The following is a 15479-nucleotide window of genomic DNA, read 5'->3' on the forward strand; positions in this document are numbered from 1 at the left end:
TTAACAAAATTGAAGAAGGGGCACGAGGTTCCTCGTGCAAAAATTTCCCTATCTTTTTCCAGGACTCTACTTTAATACTACCTCCCTCCGGATATGACTTAATATTTTTCCAAACATACTGTAGTAAGTCCTCAATTTCTTTCTTTCCTACAGCACAACCCCTACTGCCAATTCCAAACCCAAAACTATTCCCAATGATCCTCTCAATTCCCTGATGTGCTCTTTCTGAGCCTTCGAGAGATCTCCCCCCATACTCACGAAAAGAATCTATCTTCGTCCAGCGAAGAAGATGAGGGCCCAGTCGACGTCCGCGACGATGAGTATAGGATGCGGGAAACGTATAGCCTTCCAAGCTATCACGTCGGGGTCACCATTTATGGTGGTTTGACATTGAAATGAGACACAGGGAACTGTCTCTGAGAAAATGCCAACCCTGAGAGAACTCAGGTAGCAGTATTTATTGAGAAAACACACAAGCAAAATATACAGTATGCATATTCAGAAAACAATGACCTCAACAGGAGATTACTTCACCAGCATGAGAACACACAATCTTGGAAAGTCCCAGATGTTACCTTGCTAGGATGAGATCATACAGCCACGGAAAGTCTCATGGGAAAGTTTGGAAAGTCCCATGAGAAAGCACAACTGTGTATCTTGTACCTTGAACTTTCACCCATTTTCCTATTCCTTCTAAACTGGCAGAATCAAAACAGAATGAGGCACTCTGAGCAAAGATACTCCTACCCCCACCAAGAATGCCCACATCTTCCTAGACTTACTGCTAGTTATACAAAGGCCTTACAGAAAATGATAAAATGATCAATAGGTTATATTACCACACACAATATGCATACACACAAATCAATAGACACATGGTTAGAATGCAGTACTGCAGGCTAATTGCCCACAGCCAGAAGTTCGATCCTGACCAGCTCATGGTTGATTCAGTCTTTCATCCTTCTGAGGATGATAAATAGGGATCCAGATTGCTGGGGACAGTAACCTGACTTTGTAAACTGCTCAAGAGTGTGTGGTAAAGCATTGTGGAGTGGTATATAAGTCTAAGTGGAATTGCTATTGCTATATAGTTTCTCCCGAGCACGGATCCTTTTATGAGAAAATGACCTTTCTGAGAAAAACTCCACATTCCATGCATTTATATGGCTACTCCCATGTGGATCCTTTCATGAAAAGTAAGTATATTGCTCTGAGTAAAGGTCTTTCCACACACTAAGCATTTATATGTTTTCTCCCTATGTGGACCCATTCCTGGGAAGTAAGCGTATGCTTTGAGCAAAGGTCTTTCCACATTCCATACATTTATGTGTTTTCTCTCCTGACTAGATATTTTTGTGGCCACTAAGGCCACTACTTGGCTGGTGGAGGAGTTGGGGGCCACAGGTTCTACTTCTGGCTCAGCTTCAACTTCAACCGCTGTTTCTTCTTCCTCCTCATTCTCATCCAATTCTGGTTCAGCATTTTCTTTGCTGTCAGAAGAATCCTCTTTCTTGGAGCATATATTTCTCTTTTGCCCACATTTTCCCTTCTTGGGCTTCCCTCCGTTCTCTCCTCCAACCCCATCAGGCCCTAAACAATTATCTACATGTCTGGCCATTGTGTTGAACATTTTGCCACACTTAGAGCAGACGAAGGCAGCTGGGACAAAGTTGGGATCGTGGTAGCGCTTGAAGTGCATGTCAAGCAGCTGCTTCTGGCGGAAGGTTTTGTCACAATGGCTGCAGGCACAAGGCTTTTCTCCAGTTTGGGTTCGTTTGTGCATGATCATGTGCCATTCCTGATGGCACGAATAGTCGCACTGGTCGCATTTGAAGCACTTCTCATTTTTGTGAGACTTCTGGTGTTGGATGAGTGTGTATCGCTCATGGAACACGGCGTCACAGTAACTACACTTCTTACCCTGGTCAATGTAGGAATGCTGCTTCCGCAAATGGACACCCTAAGTCGCTCTTCGTGCAATGACTGTGTCACAGTGGGGGCAGTGGAACTTGGCCACGTTTTCTGTGTGCTTCTGCAGGATGTGCATCTTCATGGTCCCACTCTGGGTGAAGCGAGCGTGGCAAATGTAACACTCCTCGTAGGGCTTCTAATCAGAATGGGTCCTCATGTGCCTCTTCAGCTTGTAAGTGTCTCTGCTGGCATAGCTGCACAAGCTGCATTGGAATGGGCGTTCCCCAGTGTGAAAACGAATGTGGCGTTTCAACTTGCAAACCTGCACGCTGGCATAGTCACACATGGAACACTTGAACGGCTTCTCATGGGTATGTTTGTAGCGACGATGTCGAACCAACTCTCCGCTTGTCACAAAGGCCATGTCGCAGTCAGTGCATCTGTGAGGACGAGTACCTCTGTTGAGTATTGAGGTGATTTCTCAGCAGTGTAGCAGTACTATAAGCAAAGGTCTTTCCACGCTCCATTAATTTATACAGTTTCTCCCCTGTGTGGATTATCTTATGGGAAATACGATTACATTTTCGAGCAAAGGTCTTTCCACACTTAAAAGGCTTCTCCCCTGTGTGGATCCTTATATGCCTACTAAGTGTACCGCTAAGAGCAAAGGTCTTTCCACATTCCATGCATTTATATGGTTTCTCTCCTGAGTGGATCTTTTTGTGCCTACTAAGGTCACTACTATAAGCAAAAGTCTTTCCATACTCCATGCATTTATATGGCTTCTCCCCTGTGTGGATCATCTTATGGAAAGTAAGAACATGTTTGTGAGCAAAGGTCTTTCCACACTCCATGCATTTATATGGTTTCTCTCCTAAGTGGATCCTTTCATGGGAAGCAAGTGTACTGCTATGAGCAAAAGTCTTTCCACACACTATGCACTTAAATGGCTTCTCCCCTGTATGGATCATATTATGGGAAATAAGATGAGCACCTTGAGCAAAGGTCTTTCCACACTCCATGCATTTATATGGCTTCTCCCCCGTGTGGATCCTTTCATGGATAGTAAGTTGCCTGCTTGTTCTAAAACATTTTCCACATTCCAAACATATATAAGGCTTCTCTTTTGTGTCAATCACTTTTTGAGACGTAAGAAAGTTATTTCCAAGAGAAAGAATGAATCTCCCATTGTAATTTTGTCCGCTGTGTCTTCTTATAGCATCTTCTCCTTTGTTTTGGGTTAAATAGTGTTCATTTAATTGTACTTCAGCTTTGATTAGCTTCACACTTTTTCCAGGATACTTTTTCCTTATTTTCTCTTCTTGGGCAAGAAAGCCTTGCATTGGAGCATCAATGGAAAATGAGCTTCCCTGATTCCAATTCTTTGATTGGTTTCTCTCATGGCTTTCGAATTCCATTTGAATTCCAAACTTCTCCGTTCCATCTTTAGCATTGATCACTTGGAACAGTTCACAGGAATCTTGATTCTCCTGCCCATTATTACCTTCAAAGCAAAAGGGAAATGAAAATGATAAGGTTAGAGAAAAAGATGAAACTATGATATAGACATGATGTTTTCTATATTCATGAGTCATGAAAGCTTTGAAAATGTCTAGAAAAGATCTCTCTCTTTACAATGATCTATATATATGCAAATCTCACTCAGTTCTGAGTTAAGGAATAATCAGGGGAAACATCCAAGGAGGAATTAGGAGAATACTTAAGATTTATTGAGGTGGCTTAATTTCAGTAGAGACCTGTGAGGAATGAAACAATTTTGAAACAAGCTCCTTCTTCCCCAGTGTACCTTGGAGAAGCTGCTCCACGGAGTCTGTCTGGCAGGCAGGACCCCCACTCAGCCTGTTCCTCAATCTCAGTGATGAGACTTTGGAGATAAATCCCTTGCTGAAGCCTCCCATTGCCTTGTAAATGCTCTTTGTGCTGAGGCTGGAAAGGTTGGGATGCTTCAAGAATGGCTATTTCAATGCCACAAGCCTCATTAGCTTGAAAGGGGTTTTTGGCTGGATCTGGTACAGGCGTTGGTTCTCAGAGAATGGAGGCCTAAAGTATTTTAGTGTGAGATCACATGAGACCCGTAGTACAAGATCTCAGGCTATTAATCTCGCGTGATCTCGCACTGCAGTACTTTAGGCCTGTGTTCTTTTAAGAACTGATGAATGCACAAGATCCAGGGCAAAAGTCTTTGAAAAAGAAGAAGGGCTCCCTCTGTTTGAAAAGCATTTTGCCCTGGATCTCATGCAGGCCTTGGTTAGAAGAGAACAGAAGCCTAAAGCACTGTAGTGCGAGATCATGTTAGATCGATAGACCTAGATTTCCCACTATTGATCTCACATATCTCTCACTACTTTAGGCCTCTTTTGTCTGAAAATGCACCGAAGTAGGCAAAGGAATGGACAGCTCGCCACTTCATCACAAGGTACTGTATTTTTCAGACTATAAGACACACCTAGGTTTAGAGAAGGAAAAGAAAAAAAATTGTTTTTGGGCTCTGTGAGTCCCATTTTTGCCCTCCTCGGCGTCCAGAAGCACCCTGCATGCCAAAAACTGACCTGTTTTTGATCTCCCAAACCCTCTGCCATCCCATTGTCAGCCTCCCTGATGCCAGGAAGGGCAAAAACAGGACCTGGGGAAGCCTCCGGAGGCCGGAAGCAGGACCATTTTTGGCCTGCAGACTGCTTCTGGGAGCCAGGGTAGGTAAAAATGAAACATTGAGGGTTTGGGAGGCCAAAAACAGGCCCGTATTTGCTCTATAAGTTGCACAGCCATTTCCAATGACTTTTTTGGTGGAAAATCTATCTATTGGCCTCAATGGATTATGTGCAAACTTCTTAAAAAAAACTCTCCACTGACATAGCAGAACCCCTAAGCATAATATATGAGATATCATTCAGAATTAGCTCCTTACTCAACCTATGTTCCTTAGCAACGGTCATCCCTATCTTCAAAAAAGGTGACCCCAGCCTGGTTGAAAATTACAGACCAATCTAACTTTGTATCACGTGCAAAGTCATGGAATCAATTATTAACCAATCCATTACCCTCCACTTAAGAGTCAAACAACCTATTCTCTAAAAAACAATTTGGTTTCAGAAAAAAATTGTCCTGCAATCTGCAACTCCTACACTGCAAAAACATATGGACTAGTCTACTCAACCAGGGCAAAGCAATAGATGCAATTTACATAGACTTCTGCAAAGCCTGTAATTCAGTGGTACATAACAAACTACTTTTAAAACTAATCTCTTAGGGCATTTCCAGATCCCTTCATAAGTGGATTACTGTGTTCCTGTCAAAGAGGCAACAAACAGTAAAAATAGGGAGTGCCCTATCAAACCCTGTACCAATTAATAGCGGTGTCCCCCAAGGCAGCGTTCGAGGACCCACACTCTTTATACACTACATAAATGACCTCTACATAAATGATAATCTAATAAAGCAACTGTGTCCTCTTAGCTGATGACATAAAACTATTCAACACCACTGACAATGCTACTGTCCTTCAAAGCGACTTTGATTATGTGTCTGAATGGTTAATCAATTCGCAACTCCAAATCTTGACCAACAAATGCTCTGTCCTACACATTGGTAAAAAAAACCAATATACCAAATACAAGCTAGGTGAATATGACCTTGTAGATGACCCTCACTGTCAAGGACCTTGGAGTACTCATATCAAATGACCTAAGTGCCAGAGCTCAATGTAACAGCATTGCCAAAAAGGCATTAAGAGTTGTAAACTTAATCTTATGAACCTTCTCCTCAGGTAATATTGAATTGCTAACTAGGGCATCCAAAACCGTTGCAAGACGGGCTTCCGATGGCACTTCCATTGAAGACGGACTGAAGACCACGGTCCTATCCATGCTTATACTGTTGGAGGGTCCCAACGGGACCAGATCTATCTGACGCACCTCAGAGGGGTGGAGTAAGAGGGGGAGACCACCAGCCGGGTCGAAGGGAGCCGCATCTCCCCTCCCTGGCTAGGTATACTCCCTTTGAAGACAGGAACTAGCGGTAGTTTTAATGGCCTGAAGACGGAAAGCTTCCGGGACTTAACTGTGTGCTGGAGCTGTTCCTCTGGTTAATTGCCTTCACTGTAAGGAAGATTCTCGTTAATTTGAGGTTGTTTCTCTCCTTGACTATTTTATATGCATTGTGTCTTCTTCTACCCTCTGATGCTTTGGAAAATAAATTGACCCCCTCCTCTGTTGTCTTTTTCCCCCAGTCTCAATACTTGGGGGAGAAAAGGTTGTAGCTTGGAACATTCGCTAAGTGAACTGTGGTAACTTGAGGATTACTTGTACCCTAGGATTCTCTGAGTCACACTGCATGAGGCCTTTGTTCTTGAATTGGATTGGGACAATGCTCTTCTGTGGCCTGAGTGTGAAAGTTCTGTTCTCACACAATTTGGGGAGGTTTCAGAGGACAAATGACAACACACTCCTCTCACACAACCTCCAAAGGACCCATAAAACCACATTCTTTTCAGCCTCCACAGATAAGTTAAAATAGAAATGAAAAAATACAGATAAGAAATGGCACAGAAAGTATATGGTTTTCAAGCATGACTTTCTGGTCAGGATGCAGCTGAACCATTCCTCCTCAGAGAAATACACACCCACCTCCTCGAAGGACACAAGACCCTCCTAGGCACGGAAAAAAGAGCAGAAAAGGAGGATTCACAAGATCTGTTCATCTTCATCATTGATTTAGACAAGATGATAGAAGGGGAACTCATCAAATTTGCAGAGAAGACCAAATTGACAGGAATACCAACCCACCAGAAGATAAGCTTGAGATACAGAAGGATCGACAGATTGGGCCCCATCTAATAAAACGAAATCAACAGTGAGAAATGTTCTACGTTTAGGAAAGAAAAACCAAATGCACTGGCATAAAATAGGTGATACCTGGCTCCACAGTAGTAAGTGCAACAGGGATCTTGGAGTCCTAGTAGGCAACCACTTAAATCTGGGTCAGCACTATGCGTCAGTTGCCCCCCAAAAAAACCCAACAGAATCATAGGCTGCATTAAGAGGGATAGAATCAAGATGACATGAAGTGTTAGTACCACTTTATAAGGCCTTGGTAAGACCACACTTGGAATATTGCACCCAGTTTTGGTTGCCAGATGCAAAAAAAGATCTTGAGACTCTAGAAAGAGGGCAGAGAAGAGGAACAAAAATTATTAGTGGACTGGATGCTAAAACATATAAACGGTTGCTGGAATAGGGGATGTCCAGTTTCATGAAAAGGACTAGGGGAGACATGATAGCAGTGTTCCAAGAAGCAATGGATGGAAACTATTCAAGGAGAGAACCAACCTACAAGTAAAGAGAAATTTCCTGACAGTGAGAACAATTAATCAGTGGAATGACGCCTTCATAAATTGTGGGTGCTCCAACACTGGCGGTTTTTATGAAGAAACTGGACAGCCATTTATCTGAAATATTATAGAGCTTCCTGTCTGAGCAGGGGGTTGGACTAGAAGTCCTCCAAGATCCCTATCAAGTCTGTTATTCTATTCCATTGTTCCCAAATTCCCAAAGCAGAGATATGCACTAAGTTAAATGGCTGTGCGTAACACAAGTCCTAATTTTAGGTGAGAAAATGGGCAAATCTGAAAATTGCTTTCACTGAAGAAATATTTTGGGAAGTTTTATCTGCTTCATTCATTCTGCAAAACCATCAATGCCTTTCAGTAAATTAATCCCACTTCTGGATCAATTGATCTATCGCTCTGTCTGTCATTGATTGATCTAGTAGTCTGAGTCACTGGCTGAAAGGAAAAAAAGAAAGAAGAGAAAATTCACTGGGAAAGTCATTTCTCAGCCTTTGCAAAGCTGGAATGTTTGATCTCCTAATTGAGGCGCAAATCAGAGGATTGGAAATTATTTTATTGGAGAGCTTCTAGTGACGTCGCATCGTGGCGGTGCAGGGAAACTCTGTCCTGCTCCCCTGCATCGGGTTTTTTTGCCTTTGGATAGCCATTCGTGGTGCAGTTGGATCCTGGAGGGATCACTGAAAGTGAGGAGAGACTCTTGGAGCCCAATCGGGAGTTGCGATCCCGAGGCAGTGAGGAAGAGAGCCTGCAGTCGAAGGTGAAAGAAGTCAGCCCGGCACGGGCAGACCCGAAGACGCGATGAACCAGCAAGGAAAGGAAGCAGCGAGGAGATAGCAAGCTGAGATTGGGCAAGCTATCAGTAGGAGAAATATCTTTTGGATTACAACTGGAACATCGTGGGAAGAAGAACTGCTTGTATTACTGAAACCCAGAGTGAAAGGGGTGAAGGTGGAAAGTGGTGGCAGCGATCTAGTTTTCTACCCCCAACGCTGGGAAATAGTGGAAATACAACTTTAAAAAAGAAAATCGAGAGACAAAGGGATATTACTAGAAGGAGCCCTCTGTCATCAAATGCTTGAAGCGACACTATTGAATCTATTCCGCTTGAGAAAGGGACTTGGGACTTGGACAGAACTTTAAGAAAGCTTTGAGGAGTGACGGTGCAGACTTTGGAGGCGGCCATTGAAAGTAGCAGACCTCGGTAAATTGTATCAATGTAACTGGAGTGATTAATAGAACTGAGAATGGAACGAAATTGATACAGAATAAGCTGTGTTAAGCCTGGATTCCCCAACGGGTGTTAAGGAAAACAAACTAAACAGAATGTACAGCGAAGTCAGATAGGAAGACAGGTAAATGTGTGAGATAAGTTTTCTAGTTAACACGCAGTAAAAATACAGATACGCTTGTGCTATCAAAAATATTGTTTATTCCATTTAAGAATTATAGCATAGTCAAAATAAACAGTCCATTAGTCATATATCATTTCAGTCAAGTCTTGTCGGGGATACTCTATTTGCAAAGTCCGTGTTGAATAGCCAATGTCAGTACACTTACAATAAATCAGTCCAATCTTTATCTTCTCTCCGTTGAGAAAAATCAACACTCCCTTTTCTCTCCCTGTTTCAGCAAGAACGCAGTCATCAATCCATCCAGTAATTAGGGATCAGTAAGCCAGAGAGAGCGAGCTGCAATTGCCTCGCTTCTTATATAGTGCTTTTACAACCACACCCTTAATTACATTCTTGCTGTTAAAGTTACACACACTTTAACTAACAAACCATGATACCTTATTTATTATTTTTACCCAAAACAGTTAGGGTAAACAATGTTATCCCTAACAAGTTGGATAAATATTTTCTATTTTGGCTGTCTCTTCTATTGTATTTAAAATTTGAATAGAGTTAGCTATTTAGGTATTCATTATTATTTAATAGTAAGATATTAAGGTGACAGTAAGATAATAAGAGATTCTATACCACCCCTCCTGAAGTATTTATTCCCCCTTTGAATTTACTGGGCTTGGATAGTTTTATTCTATATATATATATCTATTTTATATACTTAATATATCTAAATAATAATAAAGAGCCTAATATATATACTTTTATATACTTAATATATCTAAATAATAATAAAGAGCCTAATATTGATTGGTTATTCTATATAGAATTTGGCCTGGAAAGTGATATTTTTAACCTTATAATTTAATTTCTTTGTAATTTCTGTTTCGGATATTCCCCCCCCCCTTCCCTTTCCCTTTCTTATATATAGCTGATTTATTGTAGATTAATGAATTTAGTACATTGATTAGTACAATGACAACATAAACAATTGCTCTTTCCTTCCTTCCTTTCCTTTCCTTTCCTTCTTCCCTTTCCTACCCTTCCCTTCCCTTCCCTTCCCTTCCCTTCCCTTCCCTTCCCTTCCCTTCCCTTTTCTTTCTTTCTTTCTTTCTTTCTTTCTTTCTTTCTTTCTTTCTTTCTTTCTTTCTTTCTTTCTTTCTTTCTTTCTTTCTTTCTCTTTCTTTTCCCCTCGCTTGGTTGGATATTGTGGTCTATTAAGAGTTAAGAAGTGTTAAAGTTTGAATTTTATACTTTATTTAGAAAAGCAATAGACAAAATATAACGAATTCAAATATTTATATCGGGTTATAACACTGTGGGATATTTATTTAGTTGATTAACAAGACTAATCACTGGACTGAGATCCGACATTAGTATACAGTTATTAAGATTTATTAAGTCCTTAATTTATTCCTAACTGAGAAGTTAGTTTAATAACGATTGATAAGGTTTTGAACGTTTGAGTACATAGTTGATTAACTGGTAATAAGCTTTAAAACAAACAGGGACTAGAAATTAACTTAACCATTCAATAATAAGAATTTCAGATTTATTAATAAGGGAAATCAAAAGCATAAAATATTGATAAAGTTGATGATAGTTGGTAACACGATCCGGGATAATATAACTAGAATAGTGGATGAACAGTATAGAATTATTAAAGGTATGACGAGCAGTACCACCACCATCACAAAGACTTGGAGAAAATCTGTACCATCAGTAGCATTACCTAGCCCTGCACCAGTGACACAACGAACGATTGAAGGCATGTTGGCCCCAGAGAAATCAAATACTTCAACTGGCACTCAATCGGTTCAAGCTACCCTGTTGGCAATTCAAGAAACGATGTTGGACTTCCGGTTTGTCGGCTTCGCTAGCGGCAGGGATTTGCGATCCTGCGCGATCCCTGCCGCGCTAGCCGCTTTGGTGCCTCCGATCCACGGATCTGGAGGCTAAGGCTGCCACAAAGAGGCAGCTGAAGATAAGGGGGAGCTGGTGAGGGGTTTGGGGGTGTTGCAGACCCCCTTCCCAGCCGGCAAAACCCCCTTTTCCCAAGACGGTCAAGCGGCGGTCTGTAATGGCCGCCTCAAAGAAGCCGGCAGCTGGGTAAGACTGAGCAGGAGGAAGAGAGGAGAAAGTTGTCAAGAGAAAGTTTTTTTTGGCTGACCCAGGATTTTAAGAGGCGTTAATCCTGAAAACTATGGTTTTCTGAATAACACTTTGTTTCCAGAGGAGGATTACAAGCGGCAAAATTGAGTGCTGAAAGGGAAAGTTTACTCTCCTTCCTTATGGAATCAACAAATGGCCATTGAGAAACCTGTTGTTTTTTTATAAAAGGTAAAAACTTGGCTTCTTGTTATAAGTGGGAAGGAAGAGGACAAATATATATATATATATATATATATATATATATATATATATATATATATATATATATATATATATATATATATATATATATATATAAAAAGATTTTGTTGGAGGAGATGCCTTGAAGATCTTGAGACCAGAAATTAATTGCAATAAGGCTTTAAAGTATAGATTGGAGGTTTTTTCCTTTCCCTTTGATACCTCCCCAGGAAGAGAAAGTGAGAATTTTGTGTATTGTTTGGACTGATTGACTCTCTCTGGAACTTTGGGGAATTGCTCTAACTTTTGAAACATTTTGGTTGCTTTAAGAAGAAGAATAAAGAATGGCTTTATCTGTTGATGAACTTAGAGAATATGAAGAAAGAAAGGACGCTGTGAAAGAAGCCTTCCTCTCTTTAGAAATGGCGATTGTTAATTATCAAATACAACAACAGATGGAGGAAACGGAAGGAGAAAAAGAAGAAGAAGACGCCATCTTCAATGAATCTAAAAATTTAGTTAAGAGAGAAAGGAGAAAGAAAGGAAGGAAAATGAAGGACTTAAGACTTAAAAAAATACTTAAGAAAGGAAAAAATAAGATGCAAAACCAACTCAATGTTAATGTTACTGAGCAAAAGGAGAAAGGAATACAACAGAGAGGGGAAGCTAAAGGGTTAGGTGGGATAAGAAAGGAAGGGAAAAGGGAGGGAAAAGCCACAAAGGTATAAAACAAGATGGGGAAAAAGGAATTTTGTTTAGGGATAAAGGGTAATGTATAATTTCTTTAAAAAAGAAGATTCTGCAAGGTACATAAGATGGTATTGTAGTATTTGTATTAGAAATAGAAAACTAGAATGTTATAAGAATTAACAAAAGATTAAAATATTGAAATGTTTAGTAATGATAGATTTTAAAATTTAATAAAAGATTAAAAGGAATGTTTAAAATATTGAGTTTAATTAAAAAGTTTAATTTACTGTTGTTTTGATCTTATTATAAACTCATTATTGTAGCACTTGTTTCTTGAAATAGACAATTGGAATGTTATAAGATTTAAAATTTAGATTTATTTAATTATATTAATCATTATGGACTTATTATTTTTTCTCTTTATAGGTTAGTAGGTTGAATGTACTAAGCAGAATCAGATTGGGTATTAGGTGTTATTTTAAATATTTTTAGGGGGAGGATAGAAAGGCATCATACCTTGATCAGTGATTTCAGGAGAATTTTTTTTTTTATACTTGCTGTAGGGAATGAGATGAATGGATAATTTGGAAAGAATGGACAAAAAATACAAATATAATGATTTAAAAAGCGGGGAAAAGTTATATAGAAGATATAGAATGGTAAATAAGATAGGTAATGGTATATAAGATGAGCACGAATTTAATTGAAGTCCATACAAAGAGAGGTAATCTGGGGCCAAACTACTTTCTTAAAAGAAGTTTTACATTTTTGTGTTTTGTGTGTCTATGTTTTCTTTGAGAATTAATAAAACCTCGGAGGAATGTTGGATGAGAATAATGTTAAACAAGACAGAGAGGAATGAAGATGATATTGAAATGGTGAAAAACAGAACTATGTTGTATAAAATAATATTTTATTTGACTTGTAAAGTTAATAATGGAGAGGTTTTATGTATTTAAAGATTAATGATGGTTTGTTTGTCTTTAAAATCAATAAAATTTGTTTCAAAAAAAAAAAAAGAAAAAAGAAATGATGTTGGCACTCCAGGAATCGATGTCAAAAAACCACACTGAAAGTAGGACTGATAGAGAAACAATGAAAACAGAATTGAAAGATGAAATAGGGGAAATGAAAATTGAAATCAGGAACTTGGATGGGAAAATAGGCCAGATTCAGGAATCCATCAAGATAAATGAAGAAAAAATTAGAATAACTGAAGAACAAGCCAACCAAACGGAGAACTAGAACGTATAGATCAAAAAATTACAGACCAGAACAAAGAGATGGAAGAGACTTTAATCCACCTCGAGATGGACAGAGCCTTCTATTACCTTAGATTTCAGAATGTGGAGGAAGATAGAGAAGAAAACCTAGCATTGACAATGGCCGAAATACTAGCGGAACTCTTACATAGAGATAGTAAAAAATGAGATAGTAAACAAATTGGATGACGTGTATAGAGTTCACACAAGTTACGCAAGGAGGCACAGACTCCCCCGGGAAGTTCATATCAGGTTTGCTAGGAGGCGAGTTAAGGATATAATCTACAGGATCTCAAGATAGGAAACAATAAAGTATAAAGGTAGAGAAGTAATTGTGCTGAAGCAGGTGCCAAGAAGAGTCCGTGAGCAGAGGAAAGATTACAGATTCCTCACTAATTATCTTAATAAAAAAAGCATTTCCTTTAGATGGATCACTCCAGGGGGTATCTTGGAAACATGGAAGGAGAAGAGAGTGAAAATAGACAGTTTAACAAAGGCACAAGACTTCTTCGAACAAATAGGTGGAATAGAAGAGGAACTGAGTAGTATAGATAAGCCCGAGACTTCAAGCCAAGAAGAATCCCAATCGAAAGCTAGAGGGAGGGAGAGAGAGAAAGAGAAGGAAAAAAGAGAAGAAATAGCCATTCGAGAAGAGACAGGAGTGAGAACTAGGAGTCAAACAACAGCTAAAACTAATGAGGGATAAAAACTAGAGGGTAAACGGAAAGAGGAATGAAACTAATATCGATGAACATTAATGGATTAAATGACCTACCTAAGAGGAAGAGAATATTTTTCCAATTAGAGAAGCAGAGCCGATATAATAGGCCTCCAAGAGGTTCATATTAAAAAACAGAATCAGAGCTATCTACAAAATAAAAGATTGGGGAAAATGTACACAACATTAGCAGAGGAAAAAAAAAGAGGAGTGGTACTGTATAAAGAGAAAATAACCTCAAAATTGATTTATAACGATACAATGGAGAGAATATTAATGGTAGAGGTGGTCCTACAAAATAAAAACATGCTGTTAGTGGGGATATATGCCCCTAATAAAAATCAGAATGAATTTTATAAAACTTTACATGAGAAATTGATAGAGATTGGCAACCCAAGAATTTGTATATTTGGAGAGTACAACGCAATTGCAAATAACAATCAAGATTATGCATGTGAACAAAAGCATAAAAAAAAGGAATGTATTGCCCAAAAGATTTTTTGAGATGGCCGAAGAACTAGAATTAGTGGATGCTTGGAGGAAGCTAAACCCAGGGGTGACTCAGTTCACTTTCTACTCCAGTCCGCATAAATCATGGTCTAGATTGGATGTGGCATGGGTAAACAGTGACTTATTTAAGGAGATCCAGGAAATAAAGATTTTAACTAACACCTGGGCAGACCACAACTCGCTGCAAATAGATTGAAAGGACCGAATCCATAAGAAAAGTAGACGGACACTTAATTCGCAACTATTGAAAGAAAAAAGTTACACCCAAAAAATTAGGGAAGAATTAATCGGTTTTTTTGAATTGAATTAAAAACAGTATACCTCATTGCAGAATCTCTGGGACACAACAAAGGCGTATTTAAGGGGAATCTATAGCATATATAGCAAATAGAAATAAAAAAAGATGGGAAAACAAAATACCCTAATAAAAAAAATAGAAGATTTGGAGAACAGACAAATGGAAACTCTGGGAGGTGAGCAAATTAGAAATGAGCTGGTGCTAGCAAAGCATGAAATGAACATTTTAGACCAGGAAGAATTAATTAAGAAGCTACAATATACAAAACAAAATTATTTCGAGCACACAAATAAACCTGGTAGATGGCTAGCGTATAAATTAAAAAAAGAAAATCAGAAAAGAACAATATACCAGTTAGTGAACAAAAATGGAGTAATAGAGACTGAATTGGGAAAAAAGAAGGTAATTGTAAGAGAGTATTTTGAGAATTTATATAAACAAGATAAAGTAGATTTAAACAAAATAGAAGAATATTTGAAAGAAGGAGCTATACATCCACTATCAGAGGATAAAAAGGAGTTACTTAATAAAGAAATAACCTTGAGTGAACTAAAAGAGGTGATCAAAAAACAAAAGAACAATAAAGCCCCAGGGTCAGACGGTTTTCCAAGTGAGTTATATAAAGAGATAGGAGAGGTATTAGAGAATGTGTTGCTAGAGATCTTCAATGAGGTATTACTGAAAGCTAAAATTCCAGAATCATGGAAGGAAGCGTATATAACACTAATCCCCAAAGAGGGTGCAGATGCCAATCAAATAAAGAACTACAGACCAATATCTCTTCTAAACTCAGACTATAAAATTTTCATGACTATAATGGCAGAAAGACTAAAAAAAGTGCTCAACGACAAAATTCACCCTGACCAAAATGGATTCCTTCCCACGAGACAGTTTAGGTATAATACGAGAATGATAATAGATATATTAGAATTTTATGAGCTGCACCCAGGAAATCAAGTGGCCCTTGTCTTCCTGGATGCACAAAAGGCCTTTGATATCCTCAACTGAGATTTTATGAAACACCAGATTA

At 39.0% G+C, this 15479-nt stretch overlaps 2 protein-coding genes and 1 pseudogene across 2 annotated transcripts in view; 1 reads left to right on the top strand and 2 right to left on the bottom strand.

The window, feature by feature from the left end:
• Positions 1-15479, bottom strand: part of LOC113428989 (uncharacterized) — a 288768-nt gene that overhangs the window by 261696 nt on the left and 11593 nt on the right. The gene's annotated exons all lie outside the window — the stretch shown is intronic.
• Positions 1-15479, top strand: part of LOC113428287 (H-2 class II histocompatibility antigen, E-S beta chain-like) — a 165864-nt gene that overhangs the window by 71065 nt on the left and 79320 nt on the right. The gene's annotated exons all lie outside the window — the stretch shown is intronic.
• Positions 1160-3830, bottom strand: LOC148131789 (uncharacterized; annotated as a pseudogene).

This window comes from Notechis scutatus, chromosome 2 (assembly GCF_049901735.1).
Source record: "Notechis scutatus isolate UNSWTSFEM ecotype Mainland chromosome 2, rNotScu1.2, whole genome shotgun sequence".
In the NCBI taxonomy this organism is placed as follows: domain Eukaryota; kingdom Metazoa; phylum Chordata; class Lepidosauria; order Squamata; family Elapidae; genus Notechis; species Notechis scutatus.